At 35.9% G+C, this 23,461-nt stretch overlaps 1 pseudogene; it reads right to left on the minus strand.

Moving 5' to 3' along the window:
- Positions 1-930: 930 nt before the first annotated feature.
- Positions 931-23,412, minus strand: LOC140502665 (ADP/ATP translocase 3-like; annotated as a pseudogene).
- Positions 23,413-23,461: the final 49 nt, after the last annotated feature.

Genomic DNA, 23,461 nt, shown 5'->3' on the forward strand with positions numbered 1-23,461 from the left:
CATTGTCAAAGCCCTTCTTTGCATGTCTCTTTTACATGAGAAAAATGGCCCCATTCTTCCTCTCTTTTCCCTCTTCTTTGGTTGCATTCTTTTTTCTCTCCCTTTTATTTTTTTTTAAATATTATCTCAGCATAATTGACCCATACTGTTCCTCAGGGTCCCTGCTCTGAAGAGGACCAAAAGTCCTCTTCTTTGTCCAGTAAGTGCTACCCAGAACTGGGTATAAGCAATGAAGTTGCCTAATAGCATCTCATTCTGTGTCCAGTGTTTGCACAGAATATAATTTCCTAAAGACAAGTTGCCAGACCCCCTTAATGTCTCTTGTTTGAAAGCTTCTATAGCTGCTTCTGCTTTTGTCTCTACCATCAAGTCCCACCACTGGTGTTGTATCCACATAGGTTTTGGGCCAATCTCCACCTTGTGCCACGGATCTCTCCTTTCAGTTTCCTAAATTGTCCTGTATTGGAAGAATATCTCTGCCTTCCTGAAACTTTTTTGACTCTGCCATTATTAGTAAAGCCCATGTATGAAATATTTTTTTTGTCTTCTGTGTATTTATTGTTTAACAGCAGAATGCCCAACACAGATCATCATAACTGCCAAATAATCAGCTGTGCAAAATAGTATATATGGTGCTTAAGTACAAATGGGAGACATGATTTTTTTAAATAAATACTTAAACACAAATTTATGGTCCTACAAAAGAGCATTTAAACTAGATGGTCTAAGTTGATCTGCCTACTTGGACCCACAGAAACTGTTATTTTCCCAAAAATCATGTAATCAACATACTGAATCATCATCAGTTCCACTGTGTGAATAACGGATCACAATAAATGAGTCCCTTTTTCTAAGAGCTTTTTCTGGTTCCCCTACAAAACATGATCTGGCCTGGATAAAAAGACAACAGGAATTTCTTGAAGGTCAATGGTCCAAAATGCTAAGTATGGTTAAGTATTCTACATGATCTATATTCGCTAGTTCCTTAGTTAGAATGTACTTAGATTACTTTCTTCAATTCATCATACAGGACAAGCACGAAAGCTCCACCCATGCCTCTAAGAACTTTGGACCAGGCACCCTTGAAGAAAGCTTTGCCACCCTCATCTTTAGCAATCTTCTTCCAGCAGTCAATTGTCCCAGTGTACAAGATATCAGCTCCTTTGTGCCCAGACTGCATTAGCATTTGCCGCCTTACTGTATCAAAGGGATGAGACCACATATGCTACAGCAGTCACTGTTTGTGCAATCATCCAGCTTATCACAATATGAGTGTTCTTGGGATCTGGGAGCATACCTTTTGCTGTTATCATAGATGCCAAAGTAAGCTGCTCTATAGATAATGATACCCTTCACTGAGACAGTGAAACCTTGATACAAGCCACAGATTCCATCAGACTTGGTGATTTTCACAAGGCAGTCTCCCAGGCCTTTGAATTCCCTCTCAGTGCCAGATTTCCCAACATCAGCTGCCAAGCAGGTTCACGCAAGATCCAAGGGGTAGACAAAGCAGAGAGAAGTGGCTCCAGCTGCACCACCAGAGGCAAGATTGACAGCAATATACCTCTAAAACTGTGTGTGCTTGTCCACTCCTCCCAAAAAACACCTGCTTCTACTTATCCTTAAAGGCAAAGTTAAGGGCCTGGGTGGGGAAATATCTGATGACATTTGCTGTTACCCCGCCAGAAGGAAAGCACCCCTTGTTCCTTAGGAATTCGGACTATACAATCCATTATGCCTTTGTACTGCTTATCTGCAGCAATTTGTTTACTTGCATGCTGCACCTGCAGTAGTAGCTTGACTCTCTCGATGGGGGCACGGCCATCTTGGAGATAGCAGCGATGATGCCACCAGCCAGGAAGGAGGAGATGGCGAAGGAGATGGCCTGCTCCGTCATGGTTACGGAGGGGGAAGGTGTGGGAGTTGGAGAAAGAAAGCCAGGTGAGAGAGGGCTGAAAGCTGGGGAAGTCGCTGCCGCCTGCACACAGCCCCTTGCTACAGCTTGGACCGAAAGGGATGAATTTCTTAACAAAAGTTTATATGCCATCAGAAAAATGGCACGAAGTCTTTGTTGACATTTGATTATTAACCAAGCTTACTGTTAACAGACACTCTAATCTCTGAGGATGGAGTGTCCACAGATATTCACAACTGAGTTTATCTCTCAGCTAAGAGCGAGGTCAAAGGGAAGTTTACCATATAGACGTATTATCTTCAGCTCAGAAAACTGTTGAAAGGAATAATTTAAAATATGAAGCTTGAGTATGTTGTCAAGACCTTCAAAAAAGTTACATAATTCTGCTGAGAAATCTTGGTTTTCAAGGTATAACATATTTGACAGAGTGATGGTAAGCTACCTTATATCTAGTTGTAGAGAAACTGAACCACTTGTCTTTTTTTTCCTTTTTTTAAAAAAAAAAATGGTCCCAAAGAGAGATGGTAGCCTTGCAAAGACATTTCATTAAGCTACTTATGACCAATTGGTGAGCTGGTTGGACTCCCTAATGAACATGGGGAAATTGATGGACACTCAATTTAGTACACTACGAACAAACAAACAAACAAACCAATCAACAAAAATAATGCCTAGAAATTATGGAAAGATTAACTGATCCAGACAATGGTTCAGAAACAGACTTTTCAAGTGAAGATGTCTCAATGTACTATACATATTAGCCCAAATAATTGAAGAGAGTTAAATCCAGAAGCAATGTATTTGTGGTTATGCATAGCTGCTCTTGTTACATGAGAAAGCATGTTTCACTGTGACATGAACATGTGAGATGTCCTACATGTAATTTTTATCTGTAACCACTGAACAGCTTGTCAAGTGATACCTTGCATTGTGCTCTGTCTATTCCTTGCATTGATGATGATACCTTAAAGTGATTATCTCAGATGATGATTTTATAATTCATATTGTCTTAAGACCTGCTGTGTATTTTCATACTGTACTTTATAATATGAGATGCCAAGCTTACCCCAGCTGATTTTTCAAGGGAATACAAAATTGCAAAGCCTGGGATGGGAGTGGAAAATATACCAATCATTATTTTTCAAGGGAATACAAAATTGCAAAGCCTGGGATGGGAGTGGAAAATATACCAATCATTCCGACAAGATTTGGGCTAGTTGCTTTGAAAGGGGAAGTGAAGGAAGTACATCAGTTCAGAGGGCTATGATCCTAAATTTCCTGGGAGTTTCCCCATTTCAAGAAGGGATGTAGATCAGGATGGGAAGGTAGTGTTTTACCACTGTAGGAGCAGTGTTTGAGAATTTGAGAGACTGAGAGGTGGAGTTAGCAGCAGCAGCATTTGGAGGATCCTTTCCAGGAAACTTGCTCTAAGCCTTGTGCCAACTGAAAACTTGCCATTTTCCTAGCTTACCTTTCAGTTTATTAAGAAAATATACAAGGAAATGATTGAATTCTTCCTGCTTGGAGAAACTGCTGAAAAATGGGTGAATTTATTCCACTATCTGTTTCTCCCCTCTATTTTCTTGCCATACAAACAATAAAATGGATGATACGATTCCTTTTTATTTCTGTGCAATTTGAAATTTGGCATACTGATGGTTTTCTTTTAAATGATGATTGTCTAGATAAAGACATGATTAATTTTAACTATGTTCAGAATTTGGGGTTTTGCTATTAAAATGTTATTTGCTTAGGAGAGGAAACTTATAAGTAATTAATTTTACAAGCTTCAACTGGCTGAGCTATTTCTTTTTCACTCTGATAATTAAAAAAACAACATGGAGGTTCAGTATGTTATACAGTTTTTAAATAATTTTTATTTTAAGCTTCCTAATTTTTCAGAGAAGAGAAGCAGAATGGAGCTATTTATTATCTTTACCCTCATGAGGTAAGCAGTTAATTTAATTATCTTCAAACAGGCAGGTCATTCTGCATAACAACTACTACTACGTTTATATTGCTTAAATATGTGCAAAGTATTTCCCTTCAAAACCCCTCATTTTATCCTCACAACAACCCTGGGAGATATTATTATTATCCCCATTTGACAGACAGGGAAACTGAAACACACAGGGATTAAGTGATTTACCCAGATCAAAGAACTAGTAAGTCTATGAGGTAGAATTTTTAAAGGTAGTACTTTTCAGAACTAAAATTTCAACACAGATTCTCTACCTCCAAAACCAAAACTATTTATACTTTACCATATCACAACTGGTTTTTCTTGCTATGAGGAAATATGCATCTGTCATATCTATATCTGTATCTCTCTCTCTCTGTATACATACATATATATACATATATACATACACATGAATGCAAATATGTATATATGTATATTCATATGTGTATACACATAGGTCTATATTTATCTATATATCTATATCTTTAGTGATGAATATATGTTGATCTAATAAATCTTGGGGTATTTACTTGTTTTTCAAAATGAAATTCAGATTTTAAAACTTTTGGTGCTTATTAAGTTTAATTCTGAGAGCTAGGGATATAGAAATGTATAAAATAGGGTACCTGCTAATAGGGGTAACTGATGGCAAGGGTTTTATTTCCCTGTGTTGAGGAGTTCAGGATTTCTAGGTTCATCCTAGAAAGAAGGATGTCCTCAGCACTGACTCTGGGAGTAAAGAACATATGATGAACATCAGGTTACAAATCCCAGGGTCTGAAGTAACAATCTTCATATTGTGAACTACATGGAGCTCCTTTATAAGCTGCTCCTCATTAATCAAATTAAACTCTTTTGACAAGAGAAGACATAGTGTGGACCAGAAGCAATACTGGATTTTAAAAATTCATTCACATAGCCTACTCAATGAACATACACATAAGTAAATAGGAGGGGAAGAGAGAAAAGATGGAGACAGCCAGAAGAGACACATGGGTAGATAGATCATAGATAGATAGATAGATAGATAGATAGATAGATAGATAGATAGATAGATGATAGATAGAGCAAGCAATGAAGTATTAAATATTAGATAGAGCACATATTAAAGTATTAAATGCATACCATGTGACTGAACACCATTACTCAATCCTCCATTAACCAATAATATTTTAAGAGTCAAGGAAGCAAACAAAGCCAGTGCAAGCAAGATTAGAAGGAAAGCAAAAAGCAGATGGGGACAAGGGGGAATCTTTATAGCAAGTATCTCTAATAAAGGCCTCATTTTTCATATAAATATATATATATATATATATATATATACATATATATATACACATATATCTGAGTCAAATTTATGAGAATGCAAGCTGATCCCCAATTGATAAATAGTGAAAGGATATGAACAGAGAATTTTCAGATGAAGAAATCAAAGATTTTGTGTATATATATATATATATATATATATATATAGGCATATGACAAAGTACTCTAGATTGCTTTTAATTAGAGAGATGCAAATGAAAACAACTCTGAAATACCCCTTCACGCCAGTTAAATTTTATAATATGACAAAAAGAAAAATCATAAATATTGGAGAGGATGTGAAAAAAAATTGGAATACTGATCCACTGTTGGTGGAGTTGTGAACTGTTCAACCCATTATGGTAGGTAGTGCAGAATTATATGCAAAAAGTTATAATACCATGCATACCCTTGGTTCCAGCAATAACACTAGAAGGTTTGTATCCCAAAAGGGGTCATAAAAAAGAGAGAACTACCAACATGTGCAAAAATATTTATAGCAGCCCTACTTGTTGTGGCCAAATATTGTAAATTAAAGGAATGCCCATCAATTGGGGAATGGATGAGTAAGCTGTAGCAGATGAATGCAATGGAGTACTATTGTGTGATAAGAACTGAGGAAAAGAGAGATCTCGGAAAAGCCTGGAAAGACTTGTGCAACTTGATGCAAAGGGAAATGAGCAGAACCAGGAAATCATTCGACACAGTATCAGTAATATCACAGGGTGAGCAACTAAGAATGACTTGGCTCTTCTCAACAACACAATGATCCAAGCCAAGTACAACAGACTCATGAAGACAAATGCTATCCATAACCAGATAAAGAACTTATAGACTTGGAATGCAGACTGAATCATATTTTTTGCTTACTTTGTTCTTTGCTGTATATTTTTTGCCCTTTTGATCCGTTTCTTCTTCTACAACTCTGATAACCATGGAAATATGGTTTACCTGATAGAATATCTATATCCTATATCAACTTGCCTACTATTTTCAGAAGAGGGCATACAAGGGAAAAAAACTGAAATTGAAAATCTTGTAAAAATATATGCTAAAATTTTTCTTCATATGTAATTGGGGGGAAAAATAAAATGCTACTTAAAGCAAAAAAGATTAAGGAAGTAGCTTTATGTAAGTAGCATACATATATACATAGATAATTTTATTATTCTGCCCAACAGAAAAGGGGGCTAAGAATTAAATAGTGATTCAGCAATTTCAAGTCATCCATAGAGGAACATTTTCAAAGCTATTCAATACAGCAGTGACATATCAGCTTATCTGCACTGAAATGGGCAAAAAGCTTATTAGGTCTAGGTCTATAGTCTCTACTAAGAGAAGAGAAAATTGGAGAAAGCTTTTTGGGTATAAGAAAGGAAATAGTTTAAGGAAGAATAAAATGATTGCATTGCAGGGAGATCCCAGTTGAAGCCATTTGATACAAATTTATAATATCACGAGTCAACAATTTTGCATAATTTTGTCCAGCTCTATTCAACAATTCATCTTTAAGAGCAAAAAAGGCAGACACCGAGACTAATCCAGGACTAGGGATGGGCATCAATAGGGCAAAGTGGCAAGGAATTTAAGAACATTGGAAGTGTAGAGTAGAATTGGCTATGTATATGGTCAAAATAGGAAAGGGATGGAAATGGAGTCAGAGACAAGGTAATGGTCAGAGTAAGCACTAAGAAGTTAAGGTATTACAGATATCGATAAGGAAAAGAAGGATATTTAGAGATGGAAGGTATAGATAAAAATGGAACAAGAGGAGATTATGGTCATTTTGAAGAAAGTCAGAGTATTTTTAATTAAGAAAGTACAACCATTTAAAGTAATAGTGAGATCAACTATATGACTATTTGAATGTATGGCTGGGTGGAGAGAATGGATATGTGACGAGAGTTCAGAAGACTGAGGAAATGGGAAATTCAAAGGTCTGAAGTTATGGGTTTTTAAAGGCACTTAGTATAAGGGAAGAAAGCAGGTTAGAAAGGAAGACAGTAAACCAGGCACTGAATATCGTTGAGAGAGAAGAAAGAAATACTCAGAGGTGGTTTAGGAAAGCTATCAAGATTGAATCTGAGTGATAATTATTTTCTAGAGCTAGAAAAAATAATATCAAAATTTATCAGGAAGAATAAAAGGTCCAGAATATCAAGAGAACTAATGAAAAGAAATGCTAGGGAGGGTGGCCTAACCATACCAGATCTCAAATTTTTGAATTATAAAATCATCATCATCAAAACCACTTGGTACTGGCTAAGAAACAGAGGAATAGACCAGTGGAATATGTTAGGTAGTCAAGACACAGTAGTCAAGACACAGTAGGCAATGAATATAGCAATCTACTGTTTGATAAACCCAAGGAAGCCAGCTTCTGGGATAAGAACTCACTGTTGGACAAAAATTACTGGGAAAACTGGATAACAGTGTTGCAGAAACTGGGCATACACCAATGCCTGACACTGTACAAAAGAATAAAGTCCAAATGGATACATGATTTAAGTATAAAGATTGATACTGCAAACAAATTAGGAGAGCAAGGAACAGTATGTTTGTCAGATTTATGGAGAATGGAGAAAATTATGACCCATCGAGAGGCAGAGAACATTATGAAGTGCAAAATGGATAATTTTGATTACATTAAATTGAAAAGTTTTTGTACAAATAAACCCAATGCAACCAAGATTAGGAGAATATGTGGGAGAGTTAGAACACTAATTCATGGTGGATCTGTGAGCTGATTCAACTCTTCTGGAGAGCAATTTGGAACTATGCCCAAAGGGTAACAATAATGTGCACATTCTTTGACCCAGCAATATAGCTACTAGGACTGTATCCCAAAGAGATCATAAAAATGGGAAAGGGTCCCACAAGTACAAAAGTATTTATAGCAGCTCTCTAAGTGGTAGCCAAGAACTGGAATTTGAGGGTATGTACAGGAATTGAACAATGACTGAACAAGCTTGTAGTATATGAATATAATGGAACACTATTGTGCTAAAAGAAATGATGAACAGGAAGACTTCAGGAAAGCCTGGGAAGACTTATATGAAGTGATGCTGAGTGAAAGGAGTAGAACCAGGAGAACGTTGTACACAGTAACAACCACAATGTGTGAGGAATTTTTCTGGTAGACTTAACCCTTCACAGAAAAGCAAGGACTGAAAACATTCCCAATGGACTCTTGAGGCAAAATGTCTTCCATATCCAGAGAAAGAATTATGGAATTGGATTGGAGAATGAAGCAGAATATTGTCTCTTGTATTATGTTTTGCTTTGCTTTGTTTTTTTCCCATAGTTTCTCCCATTCATTGCAATTCTTCTAGGCAACATGATTAAGGTGAAAATGTATTTAATAAGAATGTATGTGTGAACCCATATAAAATTGTATGCCATCTCAAGGATGGAGGGAGCCTTAGAGAGGGAAAGGAGTGGGAGAAAATCTGAGACTTATATAAGTAATTGTAGAAAACTGAAAACAAATAAATTAATAAAAAAGCGAAATAAAATATTAAAAAAATAAAATTATTCTAACTCAAATGGCAAAAGATATCCAAAAAACCAATGAGGAGAAGAATGTCTGAAAAAGCAAAATGACACAAATGGAAAAAGGGGTCCAAAACCTGACTGACAAAAATAATTTTTTCAAAATTAGAATGAAGTCAATGGATGCTAATGACTTTATGAGAAATCCAGAAATTATAAAACAAAACCTAAAGAATGAGGATATTGAAGATGATGAGAAGTATCTCACTGGAAAAACAACTGACCTGGAAAATGAATGCAGAGAGAATTTTAAAATTATTGGCCTACCTGAAAGCCATGATTAATAAAAAGAGCCAAGATATGATCTTTCAAGAAATTATCTGGGAAAACTGCCCCCCTATTCTAGAACCATAAGGTAAAATAGAAAGGGAAAGAACCCACTCATCACCTCCTGAAAGCGAACCCAAAAGGAAAACTACTAGGAAACTTGCAGTCACATTCCAGACTTCCAGGTCAAGGAGAATACATTACAAGCAGCCAAAAAGAAACAATACAAGTATTGTGGAAACACAGTAAGGATAATAAAAGACTTACTAGCTTCTACAGTAAGGGATTGGAAGGCTTGGAATATGATATTCCAGAGTTCAAAGGACATAGGATTAAAACCAAGAATCAACTACCCAGCAAAACTTAGTATGATACTTCAGGGGAAAAATTAAACTTCATTGAAATAGAGGACTTCCAAGCATTATTGTTGAGAAAATTAAGGGCTGAGAGTAATATTCTGGGGAAAGGTAAAAGGAGAGGTAGAATGTAATAAATCATCTCTTAAATCATCACAAAAAAGAGACAAGGAACACCTTCTACATTGGAGGGAAAGAAGGGGAAGGTGAGACACAATAAATGAGTCTTCTTTTCATCAAATTTGACTTCAGGAGGGAATAACATACAAACTCAAATAGATATGGAATTTTTTATTACCCTACAGGAAAGCAGGGGGAAGGGGATGAGAGGGGAGATAATAGAAGGTATGGCAGATTGGGGGAAGGGGTAATTGGAAGCAAACACTTTGGTAGAAGGACAGACCAAAGGAAAGAACTGAATAAATGGATGATGTGAGAGGACAAAGGGAAATGTAGTTAGTATTTCAAAGGATTACTGTTATGGAGGTGCTTTGCATTACCACATATGTATAACTGCTTACCTTCTCAATGAGGGTGGGTGGGAAGGGAGAAAGGAGAGAATGTGGAACTCAAAGGTTTAAAAATGATTGTTAGATGTTGTTTTAACATGCAACTAGGAAATAAGATATATAAGCAATGGGGTGTAGAAATCTATCTTACTCTACGGGAAAATAGAAGGGACTGAGATAAGGGGGAGTGAGAAGGGAGGGCAGATTGAAGGAAATGGCAATCAGAATACATGCTGTCCTGGTGTGGGGGTGGAAGGGAGATGGGGAGTAAACTGGAAATTCAAAATTTTGTGGAAGTGAATATTGAAAATGGAAAATAAATAAATTTATATTAAAAAAAGAAAAAAAATCTTAGAAAAATACTGTTGAAGTGATTGGCCTTTATCAATGTTTCTCCTTCATTTGGGGCCACTGACTTGAAAAATATTTCTAGATGTCATCATGGACCCTATGAATATGACAGAACATCTGTGGCTTTGCTGTCATGCGAATAACCAAATTCCCATGATCGTAGTTGACATGAACTGCTACCACAGTTTCTGAACTTCTTTTGAAGGACTTTGACTGGCAGATTTCATCAAGATGGCAATTCCTCTTACAGAATCTACTCTTCACATACATATTCAATTAAATTCAAGAAACATGTAGTAAGCATTGACTATGGCTAAAAATCTGCAAGCTGAGCATTGCTGAGCTAAGCTAATATGCCTGATTGGTGCCACAGATCTTGTGGAGCATGCATTTTCCTGCATTAGGCTGTTAGAGGAAGCATTTATGTAAGTTACTTCTTTATTTTGGTGAGATGTGAAATATAGTCTCATAGTCTAGGGCCCTGCCTTAGCCCATTATAAATGATAACTTTGTTTTATTCAAGAGATGGCACTGTAGAGTTTCATCATGATCTCTTTGCTTAAAGAAATTTCATAAAAAAAAAATCATCTAAAGAAAATAACCAAGTTGCAAAATTGGGAATGATGGCATAGATCTTCAAAGGAAATAAGAATATCCTTATAGGCTGTTAGGAAATTTAATTCCAGTCTCGTCTTGACTTAGTTTTAGATGAAACATCTGACAAATAGGAATTTTTTGCTTTAATTTGGATTCTACAGAGAGTCATAAACATGACACGCAAGTCCAAAGCTATCTACTTAGTTTGATTCAAGAAAATAATAACAAATAACTAGCATTTATACAGAGATATAAAGTCTATAAATCATTTTATATATATTATCTTAGTTGGATCTCACACTAACCTTCTGAGGTGGGTACTATGATTATATTCACTTTATAGTTGAGAAAACTGAGGCTGATGGCCCATGGCCATCCAGCTAGTAATTGTTTGAGAGAGAATTTGAACTTTGACCTTTCTAATGTCAGGTCCAACATTGAACCTGACTTATTTACAGAGTAAAAGTTTCAAAATGTTAAGTATCCCAAGAAACTAGCTTTACAAACTTCAAACTTTTCAATATGGCCTCAAGCACAGAATCTCCTCTGGTTCCATGATACAGTCCTGAATAACAAGTTCCTTAATCATCATACTTGACAATATGCTTATACTGCATGGTAAATTAGTTGATTTATTTTTAACTTTTCTTAGAATAAGTATTGTGTAAAAAATGAATAAAACTGGGAACAGGCTTTCAACATGAACATCTTTTCTTAAGCCAAAAAGATTTTATCCTAACATTGAAAAAAATACACTTAAATCAATACTAAAGAAATGAAAATCAGCAGGAAACAAACCAAGTATGATACATCTCAACAAATCCTGCCATACATAACAATTGACATACTACAACCTTTACAACATAATTATTGCACTTCTACATTTGGCAGGTATATTTCTCAAAATGGAAAATTTTAGCAAATTCATTTTTAAGACATTTACCATTTCTGATATGAAATGTGCAATTTTCATCATTCTGGATGCAATTTAAAGAATGAACTTCCTTTGAAAACAATGAACATGCATTATTTTGAGACAAAATTTGTTTATATAACTGAATCCTTTAGGAAAATACATAGGTTTCTTTAAACGTATATTTATGTGAAAATGTGTATGTAGTTGCTTTCATTAATCAGCATTGAGGGGATAAAGAATCCCATATTTTCCGGTTGAACTATCTGAGGTAGACATGGTACTTGTATTTTGATATGAAACAATTCTCCTCAAATCCCATTTGAAAGATTGTTTAGTTTTACAAGGAAAGAACCAGCTCATCCCAACCTTAGACTGACCGATGGCACCCATTTTTCTGCTTTTGCTAGGGAGATCATCGCAGGCGGCCTCAAGCTTGGACTCTGCTTGGGGCTTTGTTTATTCCTCTCTGACAGCACTCTCATCCTTCTTTCAATGCCCAATGCATGGACTTTGTCAAGTTAAGCTGCTGACATGATCCCATTGGCCAGAAATCTGTCACTAAAGACTGAGAAATATTCTCACAGACATGTGCCTGGTGAAACTCAGGAAATGTGGTATTCTTTATATTGCTTTGTGAAAATAAAGTTTTTCATCTTTAAAAAAACCACTTTGTCCTTCCTGTCAGCTTGATGTCTACACTATGATACTGCAAACCTTGCATAATACAGTTAATATATGCTATCATATACCATTTTCAAAATTTAATTCATGATTTTTGTAAGAAATTTTCTCAAAGAAACATTATTAGCATGATTCATTTTAAAAAATGCACATGAAGAGTCATTTTGATTGTGTTGAGTTGCATTCCATTTGAAGGCTATTGGAATTTTTATAAGGAAAAAAATGTTTTATTATTCATCCCATTTTAATGTAATTGCCCCAACTGTGCAATTTTGAATTTTGACATCAGTACACAGCTCACCTCAAATAACATTTTTGTTTGTTTTTTTGGTATCCCAGAGATTCAGAACGTATTAAGGTATAAGTCTTCAAGGATTCAAAATCCTGTCCATCTTTTCTTTGTTGCACATCAATTTTCTAGCTAACTAGACACAATTAGGATTTATGTTTGGAATTTCTGGGGTCCAATCAACTCTTCAATTAATAGTGATGGCTGAACGTCACAGACTATGAGGTTCAGTTTAATTTTTATAAAGAATGGTTTGTTTGGATCTTTATCTCAAACTTATTTAAACCAAATTAGCAAACTAGTCACTCTGCATTCCCACTGCCAGAAAACTGATTTTACACATCACTCAGGGCAGCAAATAAACAGATCAACTGATAAGAATGCAAAGAAAGAAATAGCAAAAATCTTCCGCTTCTTTCTTTGTATTCTGCCCTCTAGGGGGATAGGGGGAAACCTCCTGAATTTATGTAACAGTAAGGGTTAGGATTAATATCTTCATTTATATTGTTTGTAGGACAGTTAGAGACATCTTTATTTGTTCTACCAGGACAGGCAGAGTGAACTATTCTTCCTTCTTCCTCTTTTGGTTTCTCAAAAAATTTCATAAACATCTTGCCATATATAGATCTTCTATTATTTCTCTATCTTTTTTAATTTCACCTTCTTTCCTGGAATCCTTAACCCCATCATTCAACCTTTTCAGAATAACTCAGCTAGTTTTCACTCTGGCAACAAAACAGCTACATTTAACCAACTTAAACCTTTTTTTGATAATTATATTGAAGTCTTTTATTTTTACATCATTATCACTTCCAGATAATATCCCAACACACACACACACACACACACACACACACACACACACACACACACACACACAGAGGCATTTATGCACACACTTTTTTCAGTGCCCATTTCCCTCTTTCCTCCCCAGTTAATTTTCACTTTAAAAAAAAAAAGAAAAAATATTTTAAGTGAAACCAACAGGCACAATGAATTCATTTGATGGTATATGCATCATATCAAATCTATAGTCCATACACCTCAAGGTAGAGGAGGTAGGAATATTTCCTCATCAATTTTGGACTGTCAAGATCCTTCAGTACAGTTCTGATGTGTTCACTATTTTTTTATTTTCCCTATCCATAGCTCTTTTGTTTCTTTCTAGAGCAAGTAAATAATGACTGCAGAGTAAATTAGAGATTGACTGAGGCAAAGACAAGGAAAGATTCCTTTCAGAAGATGTAGTTACTAAAAAGAAATGCTTAGTTGAAAAAAATGTGATGAATCAATTTTATGTAATTTGAACATTATCTACATTTCTTCTAGATTTCACCCACTTTCTAAGTTCTGCAGTTCATTCATACAATAGTTTGCTGTAGAGGATAAAAAACTACCTCAATCACCAAGTCCTAGGATCAAGACAATCTTGACACACGTTGGCCTTGTCAACTCAGGCCAGTGACTTATTCTCTCAGGAAACAGTCTGAGATTCCAAGTTGCAAAAGAAATGCTTAAATGAATTGGTAGAGGTTCCTTACCATGGACAGTCTACGCAAAAAAAAAAAAATCACAAAAGTGAAAAACAAACAAAATCATTTGACATGAGAACTTCATGTGTATGATTGATGATGATCATAAAGATATCAAAAATTAGTTAACTGATATGAATAACCTCATACACCTAAAGTTTCTTTTATATTTAAAAAAACAAATAAGTTATACATGAGGCAAATAATTTTTCTTAGGTTTATCAAGTTTTACTACAATATTTCCATGAATTTTGAACCATATCAGAAGAAAGTCAAAGATGTATGTTTTTGTATTAATGAGATGAAGTGTTTTGTCTAGAGTGACACAGGCAACAGGTATCAAATTTTTCCTTTCTTTCAACATTAAAGACCTCAGACCCTGAAGTAATGCCCCTTCCAAGGCATGGGGCTTTGGAAAAGTTTTAAATGTATATTTTTTCTACTGAGTGAAATTACTTTTTGTAAAAAAAAAAAAAAATACAACTCATTTCATGCTCCATATATATATATATACACACACAGTGATGTACATATATATATACCTACACATACACACCCCTACACACATATACATATATACACACACATACATATATATACCTATATGTGTGTATGTGTGTGTATATGTATATATGTATGTATGTATGTATGTATTCCCTCTAACTACCCTGATACTTAAAAGGTCTCATGAGTTACAACTATCATATTTCCATGTAGGAATATGAACAATTCAACTTTAATGAGTTCCTTATGACTTTTCTTTCCTATTTATGTTTTCATGTTTCTCTTGATTCTTCTGTTTGAAAGTCCAATTTTCCATTCAGCTCTAGTCTTTTCACAAGAATGTTTAGAAGCATATTTCATTGAAATTCCATTTTTTTCTCTTAGTATTATACTCAGTTTTGCTGGTTGGGTGATTCTTCATTTTAATCCTACCTCCTTCGACCTCTGGAATATCATATTACAAGCCTTTTGATCCTTATCCTGATTGTATTTCCACAATACTCAAATTGTTTCTTTCTAGCTGCATGTATATTTTTTCCTTGACCTGGCAAGTCTGGAATTTGCCTGCAACATTCCAAAGCATTTTCTTTTTTTTAGATCTCTTTCACGTGATAAGTGGGTTCTTTCCATTTTTAATTTACCCTCTGGAGGTAAAATATAGGGACACTTTTCCTTAATAATTTCTTGGAAGATGATGACTAGGCTCTTTTTTTGATCTAGTTTTCAGGTAGACCAATAATATTGAAATTATCTCTCCTGGATTCACTTAAACCTTATTTTCCAATAAGGTATTTCACATTGTCTTCTATTTTTTTCATTCTTTTGTTTTTTTTTTTTTATAATTTCTTGATTTCTTATAAAGTCATTAGCTATCATTTGCTCCATTCCAATTTTTAAGGAACTATTTTTTTCAGTGAGCTTTGGCACATCCTTTCCCAATTGGCTAATTCTGCTTCAAAAAGCATTCAAAAGCCTTAAAAATGCATTATTTTCCTCGTTGGCCTTTTGGCCCTCATTTGCTATTTGAGTTTGCCTATTTTTAGAAATATTATTTTCTTCAGTATTTTTTTGAGTTTCCTTTAGTGAGTTGTTGACTTACTTCTCATGATTTTCTTGTATTGCTTTCATTTCTTTTTGTAGTTTTTCCTCCACTTCTCTTACTTGATTTTCAAAATCGTTTTTGAGCTCTTCTATGGCCTAAGACCATTTCATATTTTTTTTTTTTTTTTGGAGGCTTTGGATGTAGGAGCCTTGAGCTTGCTATCTTCTTTAAGTTGTATTTTTTGTTTTTCCTTTGGCTATATACTTTGATCTTATTCCTGAAAGGATGGAAGAAAATACATTTTCTTCAAGAAAAGAACTTTCTGTAGTCTTATTACCCCCTCTTTTGGGGGGTATTTTCCCAGTCAATTTTTGAGCCCTTTGTGAAGTGGAGAGTATACTACCCTAGGTTTCAGAGGTTTTGTGTAGCTATTCTGTAAGGTATCTCTAGGGACCTGTAAGTTGTCAGTATCTCCAAGGTGGCATAATCAAGGGAAAGGTGTTAACTCCTCTCTCGGCCTGCACTCTGGTCTGTGAGCAAGCACAAGCTCAAGCACTTTTTTCTGCCCTAGAACTGTGAGTAGAATTCCCTCTCCACAACTCCCACCAGCTGCGCCCTTTCAGTGCTCCTTCTCACCCCAGGACTTCCACTCAGATCTGAGGCCCAGATCAGCTGCTCAGTTTCTCACCATCTGTAGCTTGAGAACTCCAGAAGATGCTGGTGCTGTGAAAGTGGCTGCTGTCACCCTAGGGCTGGGGTTGGGGGCTGGACAATATTCCCCTCTCTTCCTGGTGAAAGAGCTTTCTCACAGACCTTTGGGGCCATCTTTGGTGTTTATGAGTTGAGAAATCTGGAAACCTGCAGCAGCTTCCAGTGATTCAGTACCATGAAGCCTGCTCCAGTCCTGCCTGTGTGGTGATGCCCATGTCAGGCTGTGCTCCACTCTGAGTTCAGTGTGATACACCCTTCTTGTCAACCTTCCAGGCTGTCTTGGGCTAGAAATCTGTTTCACTTTGTCACCTTGTAGTTTCTGCTGCTCTAGAATTTGAGTAATTTTCTACAGATATTTTAAGGGTCCTCAGGGGAGAGCTCCTGCAGGTCCATGCTGCTCCTTCACCATCTTTGCTCCAACCCCCAAGCAATTTGAAGTTTTAAAGAATTATTTCCTTCAGTGAGATTTTAGGTCTTTTTTCCCCATTTAGGGTATTCTACTTTTTAAGAAGTTCTTATCTTTAGTGAATTTTTAACCTGTCTTTCCATTCAGCCTACTCTATTTCCACAGGAGTTTTTTTCTTCTTGATGGAGGAGCACACAGCACATAGCACAGCATGGGCCAATCAGAAAAGCCTCGGGATGGCCTGAGACAATGGCAGCATGGCAGAATATCAGCCTGGGTGGAAGAGCAGTGGAGCCAAGCAAGTGAGAGCTATGAAGACCCAGTTATCAGCAGCAGCTGCTCCTGAGACTATCAGGCCGCACATTAAATGTGTGTAAGTCACCTACTTGAGCTTCTGGGAGCCAAAAAGGCAGAGTGATGAGTAAAAGCTCTCCCCTTCCCCTTGTTGACCTTGAAAAACCATAAAATATTTCCCCAGAAAAATTCTGTAACAATGGGATCAGCAGAAGGGGAAAACAGTCTCATAGCATGTGAGGCTAGGGAAATTGCTAAGGAGTATTCCTCTTACTGTGGTGCAGGACAGGAGCTATCCCAGACAGCCCCACCTCAGGGAACTGGGAGGAGATCTGGAGCCCCAGGGAGCTGGAGCATCACAATCACCAATATCAGCACCCCAGGCACACCAGAGCACTCCAGGGGAAACAGGAAGACAACAGGGCAGCCAGGATCACCAACCCTTGAACTTGCCTTTGCTCTAGCCAAGTTGAGGAGATCTCTCATGACCAGTTCCCCCTCCCCCCCACACACACACTTAACATGCTAGCTCTAGGGAAAATATGGGGAAACACAAAAAGAAGGAATTCACCTGGTCTGGGCTTTCTCACATCAGCTAGCCCAGCACCAGGTTCTTTAGCTTCTAGCTGAAAGAGCCAGATGCAACAATACATAAAGTGTCGTTATCAAGAGTAAGAAGAAGCAAATCAAGAAGGAAAAGACCATAGAATCTTTCTGTGGGGACAAGGACCAAAACATGAATACCAAAGAGGTTAGTATTGAGACTGTACTCGCATCAGAAACTTCAGAAGGGACTATGAACTTCTAGAATTCACAAGAAGTACTCCTGGAAGAGCTGAAGAAGGAAATAAAAGAAAAAGTGACCAATGATTTTAAAAGTATGAAAAAAGAATTCCCTGAAGAGAACAGGTCTTTATAAAGAAAAATTGAACAAATGGAAAAGGAAATACAAAAGCAAACTGGAGAAAATAATTCCTTAAAAGGAATGATTGGACAGTTGGAAAAGGAGATGCAAAAGTTAACTATAGAAACCAATTTGATAAAAATTAGAATTGGAAAAGTAGAAGCTAATGACTCTATGGCACATCAAAAATCAGTCAAACAAAATGTAAAGAATGAAAACATAGAAGAAGATGTAAAATATCTAATTGGAAAAACAACTGACGTGGAAAATAGATCCAGAAGAGAAAATTTAATAATTATTCATCAACCAGAAAGCAATGATAAAAAAAGACCATGGACAATATCTTTCAAGAAATCCATAAGGAAAATTGCCCAGAAGTGCTAGATCCAGAAGGCAAAATAGTCATTGAAAAATCCACCATTCACTTCCCAGAACGGATCCCAAGCTAAAAACATCAAGAAATATTGTTGCAAATTCCAGAACTGTCAAGCGAAGGAGAAAATATTACAGCCAGCTAGAAAGAAACCATTCAAATATAGAGGAACTATGATCAGGATCACAGAGGACCTTGCAGCTTCTACATTAAAAGACTGAAGGAATTGGAATGTGATATTGCATAAGGCAAAGGGGCTGGGACTACAACCAAGGATCAGGAAAGTTCAACATAACATTTCAGGCAAGGAGATGGACATTCAATGAAATAAGGGATTTCCAGACCCTCCTGTTAAAAAGACCAGAACTCAATAGAAAATTCCATCTTCAAACACAGGTCTCAAGAGAGGCATAAAATGGTGAACAGGAGAAAACAAAAATTTGGTACTCAATTAGGTCACACTGTTTACCTCTCTATAAGGGAAGATGATACTTGTTAATCTTGAGAACTGTATATCTATTATGAAATATAAAAGGGATATACATACATATATAGATAGAAATAGATACAGATATAGATAAATAGATAGAGGAAATGAGTATGAAGTAAATGATGTGATGATAAAAATATGATTTAAGCATGTGAAGGGATTGTAACAGGAGATGTGAAAAGGAGGAAGCAGAAAATGTTAAATTACATTATAGGAAGAAGTACAAAATTGTATTACAGTACAGGGAAAGAGGGGAGGGAGACTTGAGAGGTACTCTGATTGGATTTGGTTTAAGTAGGGAACAACAAACTTAATTAAGTATATAAATCTAACCAGGTCTATAGGCAGTAGGAGGGGAAGGGAGAAAGAAAGGGGAGGGGAGGCTAAAAAGGGAGGGAAGAAGTAGTAAGGGCAAAGGAGAGTAAAAGGGAGGAGGGCTGAAAGAAGGAAGGGAAGACTGCAGGAGGTGGTGCTCAAAAATTAAAATGCTATTGTGGAGGGGAAGGGAGCAGGGACAACTAAAAGCACAAATGGTGGGAAAGAGGATGGAGGGAAAGGCACAGATAGTAATCATAACTATGAATGGGAATGGGATGAACTCTCCCATAAAATGAAGACAGATAGCAGAATGGATTAAAAGCCATAATCCAACAATATGTTGTTTACAAGAAACACAGTTGAAATGGAGGTGTACACACAAGGTAAAAATAAAAGGCTGGAGCAGAATATATTGTGCTTCAGCTGATGTATGAAAAGCGAGGATAGTGATCTTAATCTCAGACAAAGCAAAAGCAGAAATAGATCTTATCAAAAGAGATAAGGAAGGAAATTATATCCTGCTAAAAGTCACCATAGAAAATGAAACAATATCTTTACTAAACATATATGCTCCAAGTGGTAGAGCATCCAGATTCTTAGAGGAGAAGTTAAGGGATTTACAGGAAGAAATAGAAGGCAAAACTATACTAGTGGGGGACCTCAACCTCCCCCTTTCTGAATTTGATAAATCTAACCTTAAAATAAACAAGAAAGAAGTTAAGGAGGTGAATAAAACTCTGGATAAGATGGATGTGATAGATCTCTGGAGAAAATTGAATGGGGATAGAAAGGAATATACCTTTTTCTCAGTGGTACATGGCACATATACAAAAATTGACCATGTACTAGGCCATAAATACCACACAATCCAGTGCATAAAGGTAAAGATAGTCAATGTGCCCTTCTTAGATCATAATGCAATAAAAATTATATGTATTAAAAGGCCATGGAAAGATAAACCAAAAATTAATTGGAAACTAAACAATCTAATCCTAAAGAAGGAATGAGTTAAACAACAAATCACAGAAACCATAAGCAACTTCATTCAAGGGAATGACAATAATGAGATAGCCTACCAAATGTTATGGGACACTGCAAAAGCAGTTCTTAGGGGAAACTTTATGTCTTTGAATGCCTACATGAATAAAATAGAGGAAGAGGAGATCAATAAATTGGACATGCAGCTGAAAACTGTGAAAAAGAACAAATTGAAAATTCCCAAGTAAATACCAAATTAGAAATACTGAAAACTAAAGGAGAGATTAATAAACTTGAAATTAAGAAAAGTATTGAAATAATAACTAAACCTAAGGACTAGGTATATGAAAAAAACAATAAAATTGATAAACTTTTTTTCAATTTGATTGAAAAAAAGGTTGAAGAAAATCGAATTACCAATATGAAAAATTAAAGGGATGAACTCACCTCCAGTCAGGAGGAAATTAAAACAATAATCAGAAATTATTTTGCCCAATTTTATGCCCATAAATTTGACAGTCTAAATGAGATGGATGATTACTTTAAAAAATATAAATTTCCCAGATTAACAGGAGAAGTTGAATACCTAAACAACCCCATCTCAGAAAAAGAAATTAATAAGCCATTAATGAACTCCGTAGGAAAAACCTCCAGGGCCAGATAGATTTACAAGTGAATTCCATCAAACATTTAAAGAGCAGTTAATTCTAATACTGTATAGATTATTTGGGAAAATTGGGGAAGAAACTTCAATTCATTTACTTATTTAGTGCCATACCAATCAAATTATCAGATATTTATTTTCTAGAGCTGGAAAAATAATATCAAAATTTATCTGGAAGAACAAAAGGTCCAGAATATCAAGGAAACTAATGAAAAGAAATGCTAGGGAAGGTGGTCTAGCTCTACCATATCTCAAATTGTATTATAAAGCAGCAAGTATCAAAACCACTTGGTACTGACCAAGAAACAGAAGGATACACAAGTGGAATAGGCTAAGCACTCAAGACACAGTAGGCAATGAATATAGCAGCCTACTGTTTGATAAACCCAAGGACCACAGCTTCTGGGATAAGAACTCACTGTTCAACCAAAATTGCTGGGACAACTGGATAACAGTGTGGTGGAAACTTTGCATAGACCAATGCCTGACACCATACACAATAATAAACTCCAAATGAGTACACAATCTAGGTATAAAGGTTGATACTGTGGACAAATTGGTGGAGCAAGGAATAATGTATTTATCAGTTTTATGGAGAATGGAACAATTTTTGACTAATCAAGAGATAGAAAGCTTTATGAATTGTAAAATGAATAATTTCACTCACATTAAACTGAAAAGTTTTTCACAACCAAAACCAATGCAACCAAGATTAGGAGAGAAGAAGAAAACTGGGAAAGAAATTTTGCAGCTAGTATCTGTGATAAAGGCCTCATTTCTAATATATGTGGAGAACTGACTCAAATATACAAGAATACAAGTCATTCCCCAATAAATAAATGGTCAAGGATACGAACAGGTGGTTTGGAGAGGAAGAAATTAATGCTGTCTATATCATATGAAAAAATACTCTAAATCACTATTGATTAGAGAGTTACAAATCAAAACAACTCTGGGATATCACATCACACCTGCCAGACTGGCTAACATGACAAAACAGGAAGATGATAAATGTTGGAGAAGATGTAGGAGAGTTGGAACACTAATTCATTGTTGGTGGAACTGTGAGTTGATCCAACCATTCTGGGGAGCAATTTGGAACTATGCCCAAAGGGCTACAAAAATGTCCATACCCTTTGACCCAGCAATACTGCTTCTAGGACTGTGTCCCCAAGAAATCATAAAAATGGGAAAGGGTCCCAAATGTACAAAAATATTTATAGCAGCACTCTGTGGTGGCCCAAAACTGGAAATCAAGGGGATGTCCATCAATTTTGGGAATGATTGAATAAATTATGATATATGAATGTTATGGAATACTATTTCATTATAAGTAATGATGAACAAGAAGACTTTGGAGAGGCCTGGAAAGACTTATATGATCTGATCCCAAGCAAAAGGAGCAGAACAAGAACTTTGCACATGGCAACAATCACAGTGTGAGAGGATTTTTTCTGGTTGACTTAGAACTTCCTTGCAATGCAAGGACTTAAAAAATTCTCAATGCTCTTTAAGGCAAAATGCCTTCTACATCCAGTGAAAGAAGTATGGAATTCAATTGCACAATGTAGCAGATAATTTTCTTTTGTACTATGTTTTGATTTATTATATGATTTCTCCTGTTCATTTTATTTCTTCTATACAACTTGACTAAGGTAAAAATGTATTTAATAGGAATGTATATGTAGAACCTATATAAAATTTTATGCCATCTTGAGGGGGATGACAGATGTAGGGGAGAAGGAGAGGGAGGGAGGGGAAAAAATCTAAGGTACATTATAGTGATTCCTGAACACTGAAAATAAATAAATAAAAGTGTTTTTTTCTTTAGTGTATTTTTTTGCCTTTTTTTTTTTTTTTTTTTTTTTTTTTTTTTTTTACCATTTGGTCAATTTTGTTTGTTTAAATGAGATTTTCTTCAGCATTTCTTGTGTCTCTTTTATCAAGTTGTTAATTTTTGTTAAATTTTTCCTTGCATCACTCTCATTGCTTTTCATAATTTTTTCCTCTACCACTCTTGTATCTTTCTTGATCTCTTCCAGGAATTCTTGGTTTTCAGCCCAATGGCCATTTTTTCTTTGAGGCTTTGCTTGTAACTGTTTTTACATTCCTGCCTTCCACTTGTTTTGCTTTGATCTTCCCTGGTTTCACATTAGCTTTTTATGATCATATTCTTTTTTTGTTATTGTTGTTTGCTCATTTTTCCCACCTATTTTTTCACTTTGAACTTTATGTTAAAGTTCTATTTTACTCACCTAGGGGTAGGGAAGTACTCTGCCAAGTTTCAGGGTTTATACTTCTGCTATTTTCAGATGTAGTTTTGAGGTCCAAAAATTTTAAATGCTTCCAAGGTCATGTTATCCTGGCAGAGGATGTGTCACTGTTTTCTTTTTCTGTTCTCTGGGCTTCAACAAGGAGTGACTCTTACTCCCTTTGTAGCCACAAGAGTCACAAGCTTTCTTTGGTCTGGCCTGCAACCAGGGCCCCTGCTCCATTTCGACCAATCACAAGCACTCCTCTCCTCTAATGTAACTGCAACTCACA

This window comes from Notamacropus eugenii, chromosome 4 (assembly GCF_028372415.1).
Source record: "Notamacropus eugenii isolate mMacEug1 chromosome 4, mMacEug1.pri_v2, whole genome shotgun sequence".
Lineage (NCBI taxonomy): Eukaryota > Metazoa > Chordata > Mammalia > Diprotodontia > Macropodidae > Notamacropus > Notamacropus eugenii.